We start from the raw sequence: 13,201 nt of genomic DNA on the forward strand, positions 1-13,201 counted from the left end.
GTCTCTATGGATTTGCCTATTCTGAATATTTCATATAAATGGAATCATATATGTAATCTTTTGTGCTTGGTTGCTTTCACTTAGCATAATGTTTCCAATGTTAACCTGTGTCACAGAATGTATCAGTACTTAATTTCTTTTTACATTATTCTACTGCATGGATATATTATACGTTTTATTTATCCATTTTTCAGTTGATGGTCATTTGGGTTGTTTTCCAATTTGGCTATCATGAATAATTTTGCTATGAAGATTCATATGGAAAATTTTTGTGTGAACATGTTTTTATTCTTTGGGGTATACATTTGAGAATAGAACTGATAAGATGATACAGTAACTGTGTTTTACCCTCTTGAGGAATTACCAGGCTATCTTCCAAAGTGGCCGCACCACTTTACAATCCCACCAGTAGTGCATGAGGGATCCAATTTCTCCCTATCCTCACTTTTTAAAATTACATCTTTTTAAAGACAGCCATCCTAGTAGGTATGAAGTGGTAATTCAGTGCAGTTTTGAGTTGCATAACCTGATGGCTAATAATGTTGAGCATCTTTTCATGTACTTATATGCCATTTGTACATCATTTTTGGAGAAATGCTTATTCAGATCATTGGCCCATTTTTAAATTTAGTTGTCTTTTTATTATTGAGTTGTAAGAATTTTTTACATATTCCAGATACAAGTCTCTTACCAGATAAAAGATTTGCATAAACTTTCTTCCATTCTGTATTATTTTCTTCTGAATAAGGCAACTCTAACTCTACTAAGTTACCAAATAATACCTCACTGAAATTGGTGTTCAAGGACTTCTGGCCAGTTTTAGATGAATATGAGATCTGATTATGATAAACTGCTTCACAATGCCTTCACATTATAAATACTACCTTGTATGATATTCTCTACGTTGCTATTATTAAAGCTAAAATATATACGTAGATTATGTATATTAGCGAATCCAAAGCTAAATCTTTCCACTATTCAGCTCAATATTTAGTTTAGTCACTCAGTTGTGTCCAATTCTTTGCAACCCCATGGACTGCAGTACACCAGACTCCCCTGCCCATCACCAACTCCCGGACCTTACTCAAACTCATGTCCATCAAGTTAGTGATGCCATCCAACCATCTCATCCTCTGTTGTCCCCTTCTCCTCCTGTCTTCAATCTTTCCCAGCATCAGCTATTATGCTCAATATGCTCATTTCAGTAAAACAACATCTCTACTACATAATATGAATTTTAATCTAATTTGGATTTTCTTAGGTTTTAGTGTGGTTAACATCTATATACTTATTCATAAGGGCTTCCCTGGTGGTTCAGAGGTAAAGAATCCACCTGCCAATGCAAGAGATGCAGTTTCAATCCCTGGGTCAGGATGATCCCCTGGAGAAAGAAATGGCAACCCACTCCAGTATTCTTGCTTGGGAAATCCCATGGACAGAGGAGCCTGGCGGGCTACAGTCCACGGGATCACAAAAGTTGGACATGGCTTAGAGACTAAACAACTTACAAATAAAAATATAAATCCGTTGTAACAACGGACATAACACTGATAACCTAAATTGTACTAAATACCTGGTTCCTACCTACTTAATACATGGCAATCAAGACACATGAGATTGCTTAAGAAAACAATCTTGATTCAGCACATATATTTTTAAAAATTCCACTGACCTTACCATTGCTATTACTGAATTATTTGTAAATTTGTTTTGATTTTATAGTTAAGGGTCATCAGGTTCAATATAGGAGGGATAAGGATTACTTAGCTTTTTGTTTGAATACATTTAGAGTAATTACAATGAAAATAATTTACAAGTGTGAGGTGAGGGGAGTGTCCAGGTTTTTCCTTCAAATGCAATAAAGGCAACTCACTCCAGTATTCTTGCCTGGAGAATCCCATGGACAGAGGAGCCTGGTGGGCTACAATCCATAGCGTTGCAAACAGTCAGAGACAACAGAAGTGACTTAGCATGCATGCAGAGTGAAAGGCATAGCTCTACTCAAAGGGAAGCTATTCTTAAGATAATTATGGGTCTCAGAGGAAATTTCTTCTCAGGATTTCTTATGCTGTTAATTAAGATAAGAGATTAGAGATGCAACACCAAGTAGTATCCTGTGATTAAAGGATCACTCAACATCCTTTAATGTGGACAATCATTTGTTCATGCTTATTTTCTACCTTTACCTGGTGGACTGATAAACTCTGTATCCTTATTTCCTTTTGAACAGAAAAATTACTAATTTAGTATCATAAATAATAAAAGAGATAATGGTACTTAATTGTCAGCAACAAAGGCCAGGCACATCAAATCATATTTTCCAAAAATCATACATAAAGAATCTTAGCTCTGGATAAAGAGTTTATAACAAAACAAACTGATCTCAGAAACCCAAGGATTGGTCTAATAGTACTTTTCAGACCCTTTTGCCCTCTATCCTGGGTAACAGCTAAATTTTACTGCCTCTATGGTTCCCTATGGCCATCAAATCATACTGCTTAAAGAAAATAATCTTGGTCTGGCACATATTGTATTTTTAGAAACCCATTGATTCTGCCACTGCTATTATTGAATATATTATCCCATAGTCAGCCTAAGAGTTAAAAAGAATGCAGGCAACACAAACCTTTGCACAAACCAAAGCAAAAAACATAAGAAGCTCTGAAATGTTCTGGGAATAAGTAATGAGAGAACTCCTAACAACAGCAAAGTAGATTAAGGACAACAGCAATCTCTATGATCAGGACCATACGGAGAACAACTTTCCCTCTGCTTTTAACCAAATAAATCCTAGGAACTGCAGTTTGATAAACTGTATTATTTTTCTACAGTACACTCAACATCATCCAGCAAATTATGCATTAATACTAAGAAGCTAAATTCAATAAAAAAGTTGAGGTGTTTTTAAAAAAAATCCAAGGTGTCTAAAGAAGGAACATAAATTCTGCCTCTGTTTCTCTGGTTGAGACTTGGGCAAGCTACTCATCTTCTTGGCCCTAGGAAACTCATCTGAAATACTGAAATGAAATAGATATACCCTAAGCTTACTTACCTATCAGTTAACAGAAATAATGATAAAATTCTTCAGAAGCAAAGTTTTGCATAAATGCTTAAGAAACAAGCAAATCTATCAAATCCTTTCGGTTCAGTTCAGTTCAGTCACTCAGTCATGACCCACTCTTTGAGACCCCATGGACTGCAGCACGGCAGGCCTCCCTGTCCATCACCAACTCCCAGAGTCCACCCAAATTCACGTCCATCGAGTCAGTGATGCCATCCAGCCATCTCATCCTCTGTTGTCCCTTTCTCCTCCTGCCCCCAATCCCTTCCAGCATCAGAGTCTTTTCCAATGAGTCAACTCCACATGAGGTGGCCAAAGTACTGGAGTTTCAGCTTTAGCATCAATCCTTCCAAAGAAATCCCAGGGCTGATCTCCTTCAGAATGGACTGGTTGGATCTCCTTACAGTCCAAGGGACTCTCAAGACTCTTCTCCAACACCACAGTTCAAAAGCATCAATTCTTTGGCGCTCAGCCTGCTTCACAGTCCAACTCTCACATCCATACACGACCACAGGAAAAACCATAGCCTTGACTAGACGGACCTTTGTTGGCAAAATAATGTCTCTGCTTTTCAATATGCTATATAGGTTGGTCATAACTTTCCTTCCAAGGAGTAAGCGTCTTAAAAATTTCATGGCTGCAGTCACCATCTGCAGTGATTTTGGAGCCCAGAAAAATAAAGTCTGACACTGTTTCCACTGTTTCCCCATCTATTTCCCATGAAGTGATGGGACCAGATGCCATGATCTTCGTTTTCTGAATGTTGAGCTTTAAGCCAACTTTTTCACTCTCCTCTTTCACTTTCATCAAGAGGCTTTTGAGTTCCTCTTCACTTTCTGCCATAAGGGTGGTGTCATCTGCATATCTGAGGTTATTGATATTTCTCCCGGCAATCTTGATTCCAGCTTGTGCTTCTTCCAGCCCAGTGTTTCTCATGATGTACTCTGCATAGAAGTTAAATAAGCAGGGTGACAATATACAGCCTTGAAGTACTCCTTTTCCTATTTGGAGCCAGTCTGTTGTTCCATGTCCAGTTCTAACTGTTGCTTCCTGACCTGCATACAGGTTTCTCAAGAGGCAGGTCAGGTGGTCTGGTATTCCCATCTCTTTCAGAATTTTCCACAGTTTATTGTGATCCACACAGTCAAAGGCTTTGGCATAGTCAATAAAGCAGAAATAGATGCTTTTCTGGAACTCTCTTGCTTTTTCCATGATCCAGCGGATGTTGGCAATTTGATCTCTGGTTCCTCTGCCTTTTCTAAAACCAGCTTGAACATCTAGAAGTTCATGGTTCATGTATTGCTGAAGCCTGGCTTGGAGAATTTTGAGCATTACTTTACTAGCGTGTGAGATGAGTGCAATTGTGTGGTAGTTTGAGCATTCTTTGGCATTGCCTTTCTTTGGGATTGGAATGAAAACTGACCTTTTCAGTCCTGTGGCCACTGATGAGTTTTCAAAATTTGCTGGCATATTGAGTGCAGCACTTTCACAGCATCATCTTTCAGGATTTGGAATAGCTCAACTGGAATTCTATCACCTCCACTAGCTTTGTTCATAGTGATGCTTTCTAAGGCCCACTTGACTTCACATTCCAGGATGTCTGGCTCTAGGTGAGTGATCATACCATCGTGATTATCTGGGTCGTGAAGATGTTTTTTGTACAGTTCTTCTGTGTATTCCTGCCACCTCTTCTTAATATCTTCTGCTTCTGTCAGGTCCATACCATTTCTGTCCTTTATCGAGCCCATCTTTGCATGAAATGTTTCCTTAGTATCTCTAATTTCCTTGAAGAGATCTCTAGTCTTTCCCATTCTGTTGTTTTCCTCTTTTCTTTGCATTGATCTCTGAGGAAGGCTTTCTTATCTCTTCTTGCTAATCTTTGGAATTCTGCATTCAGATGCTTATATCTTTCCTTTTCTCCTTTGCTTTTCGCTTCTCTTCTTTTCACAGCTGTTTGTAAGGCCTCCTCAGACAGCCATTTTGCTTTTTTGCATTTCTTTTCCATGGGGATGGTCTTGATCCCGGTCTCCTGTACAATGTCACGAACCTCCGTCCATAGTTCATCAGGCACTCTATCAGATCTAGGCCCTTAAATCTATTTCTCACTTCCACTGTATAATCATAAAGGATTTGATTTAGGTCATACCTGAATGGTCTAGTGGTTTCAAACTTCCCTAAACGTCTGCAAAGGAAAATACTATACACTAGGCACCAATCAGCAAAGAAAGACAAAATGTCTTTATAATTAACCAGTTTTTGGTCCCACACCTCAGTGAAGAACTCTCATATGCTACACAGGAATTAGTGGTAACACCATTTCCCAGAGCAGATATGGCCTAAAACCAATGCAGGCTACATGGAGAAATACTGGGAGGAAAAACCAGACCAAAGTAAACTAATCAAGCTATAAGGGAACAGAGCTGATACAGGTCTCCTGCCTCAGTCCTGACTGCCATACAGAAGGGCATGTATTCCAAACGGAAAGATGACCAGGGGCTTTTAATACTCTGCATCATGAAAGAAACAGAACATCATTGTGTCAGCCTCCAAAAAGCAATGTGATTCCACTCTAGAATACAAAGCCCAGAATACCAGCGTTGTTCTTATTCTCCTGAGGGAGGCAGAAAATGCCTTGACCTTAACTCAGTTTGGTAAAGAAGGGGAAGAGGGAGACAGGATGAGAAAAAAGAGAAGAAACTGCAAAACACTGTGCTCCCTCAACTGGGCACTCCTCACAAAGGTTAAAATAAAGCACATAAGTTCAACAGAGAGGACTAATCTCTCTCCCCATGTGCCAATCTGCTTCTCAGCTCCGTCCACTTCTACCTGTGGCTGACCAAAGATACAGAAGGGAACAATATTCAGTAATACTTAAAAAACAAAAACAAAATTATACTAATGCTAATGAATTACAAAGACCAAAATTTTAAATTTATAAAAGAGCAGTTTAAGTTTTGGTATAAAATGGTAGAGAAAGAAACAGAAAAATCAAGTAACTTTTTAATATCATATCTAGTATAAGATATAGCATGAGAGTTAATTAAATTTTAACGATAAAATGGTAATGAGGACTGATCAAAGACATCAGGAACAGAGAACTGTGAGGCCAGAAAGACTTTCAGAAACTGTAACGTGCATCCTGGGCCTTCCTTCTTCTCTTCCTGGGATGTTCTGGGGTGCCCCATTCCTACGGCCCTGATTTTTATTCGTCACCTCCCCATTTCTCTGCAATCCTTCAGAGACAAATTTAAAGCCAATGATCTTCATGCTGCCAAATTTAATGGATACTTTGCTGTTTTCATCTTACTTAAACTTTGCAAAGGACAACTATTATTTTTGATTGTTCCACATTCATTCCCCCTGTTTAGGTAACAGGATCCACACTTTATTTGGGGATCTACCCCTCCCTCACTGGATACATTCTTGGTGGGACTGTAGAGTAAGGTGTTCTTTCCTATCCTAATGAACTGTTGGGCAGTCAACTGATTTGTTCATCAGATACTTTACCTTAGAACGTGAATTCTAAAAGAAGTAAGTAACTAAAAGGTAAAAACTGCTACAGCAACCTGTTCATTCTAGTACTGCAATTATCAGTCTCCCCCTGGGGCTGCTCAGATTTCTGTCCTTTTCAAAGCCAGGGCCTTCAGTATTTCCTTTGATCCTGTGAGCTGCCCACATCCTTGTCATAAACTCTTCTCCTCAAGTAAATTGGTCATTTGCAACCAGAGTCATAACTGATATTTTCCCTTAGAAGCATTGCCTCCTTCCACAAACACTTTACTCTCTTTTGCCTCTAAGATTCTCATTTTAATCCTACCTCATTGGCCACTCCTCCAGCCTTCTCTGATAACACCTATATTCCTCTTCAACTCACCTTCTAAATACTAATGTTCCTCAGGAGTTTGCAGGCCCTCTTCTCTTACTATATTATATTACCCTCCTAGTGTGAACGCATGGCTTTAAATGACATGGTCTCCAAAAAATTTTTTTTTTATTTATTTATTTTTAAATTTTATTTTATTTTTAAACTTTACAATATTGTATTAGTTTTTGCCAAATATCGAAATGAATCCGCCACAGGTATACAAGTGTTCCCCATCCTGAACCCTCCTCCCTCGCCATACCTATAGCCTAGATATGTCCTCTGAGCTACAAACTTGTATATATAATTGCTTATTTGACATCTCTACCTGATGTTTTGATATCTCAAATTTAACATATTCAAAATGAATTCTCTCCCAACCGTTTCCCATTATCCCCTGCCAGCCCCTCTGACCACAATCCTCCACTCAAGGGAAGGCCATCATTCACCCCATTTAGAAGTTACTTTTATAACTTCTTTCCTTTGCTTGCAGTATGCAGTCCAGCTACAAGTCTGGTCTTGAGTCTATCTCTAACCTACCTACTCCTACTGCCTCTACTCCACTCCAGGCCACCATCAACTGTTGCCTTAAAGTACCATTACTGCCTCCTAACTGGTCTCCCTGCTTCTATTCTTTGCCTCCCTTCATTCTGTTCTCTTTGCATCACTCAATATCATCTTAAACTATGAATTTTCGCATTTTCTTCACGTGGCTTCCCAATATATCTAGAAAAAATCCAAAATCCTTATCCAGTCCTATAAGGACATATGTGATACATTCCTGCTTCTCCAAAGACATTCCAGAGTTGTTCTCTATTACTTGCTCACCAAGCTCCAGCCAAATGGCTCTCCCTTAGTTCCTTGAACACATTTAGCTCTTTCCTATGCTAGTGATTTGCACGTGTCATTTCCTCTACCTAGGAATACTTTCTCTTCCATTGGTTAGCTGTTTTTTTATTCTTCAGGGCTCTGTTCAACCATCAACTCACATAAAAAGGTTATGTATGCCTGATCACTTTATCCCAGGAAGGTTCCCCATAACCCCAGTTTACTTTCTATCCATCCCTACTGTTTCCATTACAGCACCCATCACAATTTCGAATTCTTTTGTTTTTATATAGTATTCACTTTTTGTCTGGCTATCATAAAAAAGGGCAAGCTTGTTTACAAATTGTAAGCTCCATAAACAAGGACAAGAACTAGTCTGTCTTGTTCACTACTTTATCTCCTAGCACCCAGAACCCATCACCTGGTGCCTGGCAGAGTACTGTATGTAATTCATAAGGAATTTAGGTCTCCAAGAGTCATTTCTGATACTATGAAGCTCTGAGACTGTCTTTACTATGAGCTTTAAGGGCTTTTATGCAAGCTTCTCTGTAAGCAGCTAGTAGGCACTAAATAAATATTTGCATATTGAATGAATGACACCACAAATGATAAATGATACCCAAATTTTTGTCTCTATTACTAACCTCTCTCTGAACTCAAACTATTTCTAACTGCTTGCTAGGTATCCCCAAGTGGATGTTTATCTCAATTTTAACCATGTCCAAAATCCAGATTGTCATCTTCCCCACCAAACCTGTTCTTCTTCCCGTATTATCCATTTCAGTTATTGCCCAATTTTCCTCCCACTCAGCTACAAACTCTAGATCTTGAACAATCTCTCTCATCCTCCATATCTAAATAATCCCAGTGGTTCTGATTCCTCCAAATTTATTCCTACCATAATGTACTGTTTAGGTTTTTCATTATCTTTCAACTCCAACATGAAAACAAGCTTCTAACTGGCCACCTTGCCCTTAAAATTCCCCTTTCCAATCCATCTTTTATGCAGCCACTCTAGTTATCTTTCCAAAACACAGAGAAGTTTATGTCACTTCCCTTGCCCAAAGTTCAGTGCCTCAGAATTAACAGTCAAATCCCTAAGCGTGGCATTTTAAATATTCAACAGTATGTCCTCAAATACTGTTTCAGTTAAAGCATCCACTATACTCCTCAATGAATCCTTTTCTCCAGTACACACTGAATTGGCTACTAAATGAACATTCCAACCTATTTCAGTGTTCAAGATCTTTCCCTTGGGATAGTTCTTCAGTAATAAGACCCTCCAGTAATAAACGCTGCAATCCAGCTGTGATCTTTGAAATCCTTTCCTGTCTTCAAAATCTAACTCATATGCCATCCTCCATGAAGACTCATCTTTTCCCTCCAGTCAAAACAAATCTATCCTTCCCTGGTGTTCTCACAACACAGTTTAACCTCTCTTTAACAATTCTCTCACCCTGCTTTGGGAGTTAGTCGTCTTTCAGCATGTTTTTCTCACTAGTTAAGATTCACTGAATTTATTCATCCTCCCACTAACTCAGCATGGTGCTTGCACAAACTAAACATTTAGGAAATATTTACTGAATGAATAGGTAACCTTCTTCATTTACAGGGGGTGCGGGTGGGGGTGTCAAAGCTAGAGATTAAGTAATTTGCCAAAAACGAGATCTCTACTTAGCTTAGTTGACCTCACTTTGTCTCATACGAAGACAGTGGAATTTTTCACTCCCTAACAATAACAAAACGCCCCTGGTTTTATTTTAAAATATTTCTTTCATCCTCTTTACATATTAAATATGCTGCGTCGACCATTGGGTCAAAATGAGGAAGAAGTACAAATTCTTAACTTCAAAGTTAATATTTAACTTTGAATGAAGTTTAACAAATGAATCCTAAGTGCATTTCAGAGCCTCATGAGCAAGAGAGATAAACTTTAATAAACTAATTGAATTCTTTTCTCCGAAGAGACTTCAGAGGATAAATAGAAACTGCGAAACGAATACAGGCGGTAAACACTCACAGCTCCACACCCTCGCCTTCAAATGACACGCGAAGGAGAAACCGGCGGCCCAGCCCCTCCGAGTCGGCAGTCTTCCTTCTTCTAGTCCCAGAAAGTGGACATATGGGAAAAGAAGGTAGATCTGGGGCTGAAATATCCAGGGCAGAGTCGCCCTGGCATCATCGTTCCCCGATTACAACGGCCTAGTGAAGGGCCCCAAGGTTGGCGGGCGGGCCTCGCTGCGGGTGCAGTCTGGGAGCCCCCGCCCAGGGCACTCGCTGACTCTAGCTTTCTCAGGTCGGTCTTGTCCCCATGTCCCTGGCCCCCAAACCAAGTAAAGGAGCGGAAACACCGGCCCCAGAAGCCCTCGAGGAGAAAAGCCGAAGCCGTAGGGCTTCAGATCCGCCGCTCCAGATCCGGGTGGGGTGCCCCGGGGGCGGTTTCCCGGTCCTCTCCGGGGACAAACTCGGCCCGCGCCCCCGAGAAGCCGGCGCTGACTTCCTCCCTCTCGGAGACCACCCAACCGAGCGGGTGTGGTCAGGACCACCCGAGAACTCACCTTCCAGTCCCGGGCAGCAGTCCGTCAGTCAGTCGGTCCCGAATTCTGTCCACACAGAGCGTCTTCCGGCTCTTGCCGGAAGCAGTTCAAGCGCGGGACAGGAAGTTTGGCCGCCCCCACGCACACACCCACTCGCTTGCCTCCCAGCCCCGCGACCGTATAGCCGAAGAGGTTTACCGCCCGGTGGCCTCAGGCCTGCGCGGGCCAAGCTGGTAGCGCAGGGCTTGGCTCTGTGAGGGTAGGATCTGCGCTCTCCCGCCTCCCACTCATTCCCTTTCGGCCTTTGTAGCTCCGTGGTCTGCGAAGCCCGAAAAAACGGGGTCAGTCAATTCTAGTCGTGACGTCACTGCTTCCCTGCTGCAACGGACGGGGTAGTTTTTCCTGTCAGCTGAGATCAGTACAGGTTGCAGTGGAGGCAAGCGAGAAAGAAAAGATCACTACTTAAACATTTATCAGTTCTCTCAGTGGAGAGGACTTTGAAGCTTAAGTGGAACTTAAGAAGGAACTTCCAGAATAGTTCTGCATTGCATACCGGGCGGGGTAAAAAAATTGAGACTCAGGTGTATAACTTTCTTTTTGAAATGTGGATTCCCTAGTCTTCGTTCCGTCAGTACATTCGGATGTAAAGAGCTCTCGGATGTCCACAGGGGGCTAGAACCCTTGAGTTTCAGGCTTGATGCCACAATTTAGAGCTTTATGTGTCTGACTTGAGTTTTTGAGATTAGTAATTTTTGAATACTTGCTGGGTCCCAAAGGATGGAGAGACTCAGCTAAGATAGTGGTGTGCCAGCGTGCTCAGCCACGTCCAACTCTTTTGCGACCCCATGGACTGTAGCTCCCCCCCGCCCCCCAGGCTTCTCCAGGCAAGAATACTGGATTGGGTTGCCATTTCCTTCGCCAGGGGATCTTCCCCACCCAGGGATCAAACCTGCATCTCCTGCATTAGCAGCCAGTTTCTTTACCACTGAGCCACCTGGGAATAAAAGCCATTTTCTAAGAAGGGCGTTTTCAAGAATAGAGACAGAGTTGAAGAAACCAGTAGTTTCCTACACAAAGGATGGTGATTTGAAAAGAAGCAACACCTTTCAAGGGAAGGTTATTTCCTCCTTAGATAAGCCGAGTTTATCTATCCCAGGTGCCTATGGGGTTCTTGTTGTTCAGTCGCTCAGTTCTGTCAGATTCTCTGTGACCCCATGGGCTGCAGCACACCAGGCTTCCTGGTCCTTCACCATCTCCTGGAGTCCACTCAAACTCATGTCCATTGAGTCGGAGATGCCATCCAACCATCTCATCATCTGTTGTCCTCCTTCTGCCTTCAATCTTTCCCAGCATCAGAGTCTTTTGCAATGAGTCGGCTCTTCACATCAGTATTAGAGCTTCAGCATCAGTCCTTCCAATGAATGTTCAGAGTTGATTTCCTTTAGGATTGATTGGTTTGATTTCTTTGCTGTCCAAGGGACTGTCAAGAGTCTTCCCCAGCACCACAGTTGGAAAGTGTCAATTCTTCAGCACTCAGCCTTTTTTAATTGTCCAGCTCTCACATCCTTACATGACTACTAGAAAAACCATAGCTTTGACTATACAAACCTTTGTCAAAAGAGTGACATCTCTGCTTTTTAATATGCTGTCTAGGTTTGTCATAGCTGTTCTTCTAAAGAGAAAGTGGGATATTTACTTGGGAAGTGAAAGTGTTTGTCGCTCAGTTGTGTCTGACTCTGCAATCCCATGAACTATAGCCTGCCAGGCTCCTCTGTCCATGGAATTCTCCAGGCAGAATACTGGAGTGGGTTACCATTCCCTTCTCCAGGGGACCTTCTTGACCCAGGGATCGAACCCAGGGTCTCTTGCATTGCAGACAGATTCCTTACTGTCTGGGCCACCAGGGAAGGGCCTACCTAGCTCAAGAGACTGGAAATAAGATAGATTTAGGAGTTATCAACACTTAGACAAGAGATGAAGCTCTCTATGGAGATGAAATGGAAAAGTATATACAACAGAAAGAGCTGAAGGCCACTGAGGTCAACTGGAGTGACTGATACAACACAGTTCGAATCTACACAAAAGCATACTACAGTTTGTAAACTGCTGACCATAAACCAGCACAACACTTAAAAAAAAACCCTCAATTTTACTGTATTAAAGGGTTGATTACAATGAATAAAACAAATGCTCTTATATAGAGATACATTAATAGGTCCTGAACATGCATGTTTACAACCATTTGTTACTTTTGCTCAGTCAGTTCTATCATTTTTTGAAGTTGTATTTAAATCTTTTTCATCACTTAAAACTTGAAGTGATGTCTATACCTATTTCTCTTGAAATCTTTGTAACTATTTGATAGTATGCGCCTACTAACCTAAAATAAACATAGGCTTTTATCAATATAGATTTGGGTTTTTAGGCTATACTGTGGACTACTTGGCAAAACACAAATAGATCATCTTCTGTAGTAAGTCCCTCCATCAACCTAACCAGTCTCAGTTATTTAACTTATACTACTTCTGACACAAAGCCTCTATTCTACTCCAAAAACTGTTCCACAAGCTCTGAATTTCCCCCAACTCCTGCACACACACATACCCTGCCATTAAGTCCCTTTTCCATCAACACAATATGGAAACACTATCCTATTTATTCTTGCATCAAGCTACAGTTCAAGAATTACGTAAAGCATTTCCAAATGAATACATATTTGTAAGTGTCTTTTCAAGTATTCTATTTTAAACAAACATTATAAAGTTATAAAAACTATTAAAAAATATTTTGTATGATCTATTAAAGTTACATTAAATCTCCAACAGTTTCTGAATATCTGATAAAAATTTCATGTATTATTAGTTTTAGCAAAAGAAGGAAAAATAGGTCATGTTGACATCAATCTATTATAGT

At 40.7% G+C, this 13,201-nt stretch overlaps 1 protein-coding gene across 4 annotated transcripts in view; it reads right to left on the bottom strand.

The window, feature by feature from the left end:
• Positions 1-10,585, bottom strand: part of ZNF410 (zinc finger protein 410) — a 42,356-nt gene extending 31,771 nt beyond the window's left edge. Inside the window, exons 1-2 of one of the 4 annotated variants that reach the window (XM_070377532.1) lie at positions 10,310-10,574; positions 9,772-9,852 (exon numbers count right to left, since the gene is read on the bottom strand). The gene's annotated coding sequence lies outside the window, so the exon portion shown is untranslated. Of the gene's footprint in view, positions 1-9,771; positions 9,853-10,309 lie in introns of all 4 variants that reach the window. The other 3 variants (XM_070377533.1, XM_005893809.2, XM_070377534.1) reach the window with 3 other exon arrangements.
• Between the last annotated feature and the right edge of the window lie 2,616 nt (positions 10,586-13,201).

The sequence above is a fragment of the Bos mutus genome, chromosome 10, assembly GCF_027580195.1.
Source record: "Bos mutus isolate GX-2022 chromosome 10, NWIPB_WYAK_1.1, whole genome shotgun sequence".
In the NCBI taxonomy this organism is placed as follows: Eukaryota; Metazoa; Chordata; class Mammalia; order Artiodactyla; family Bovidae; genus Bos; species Bos mutus.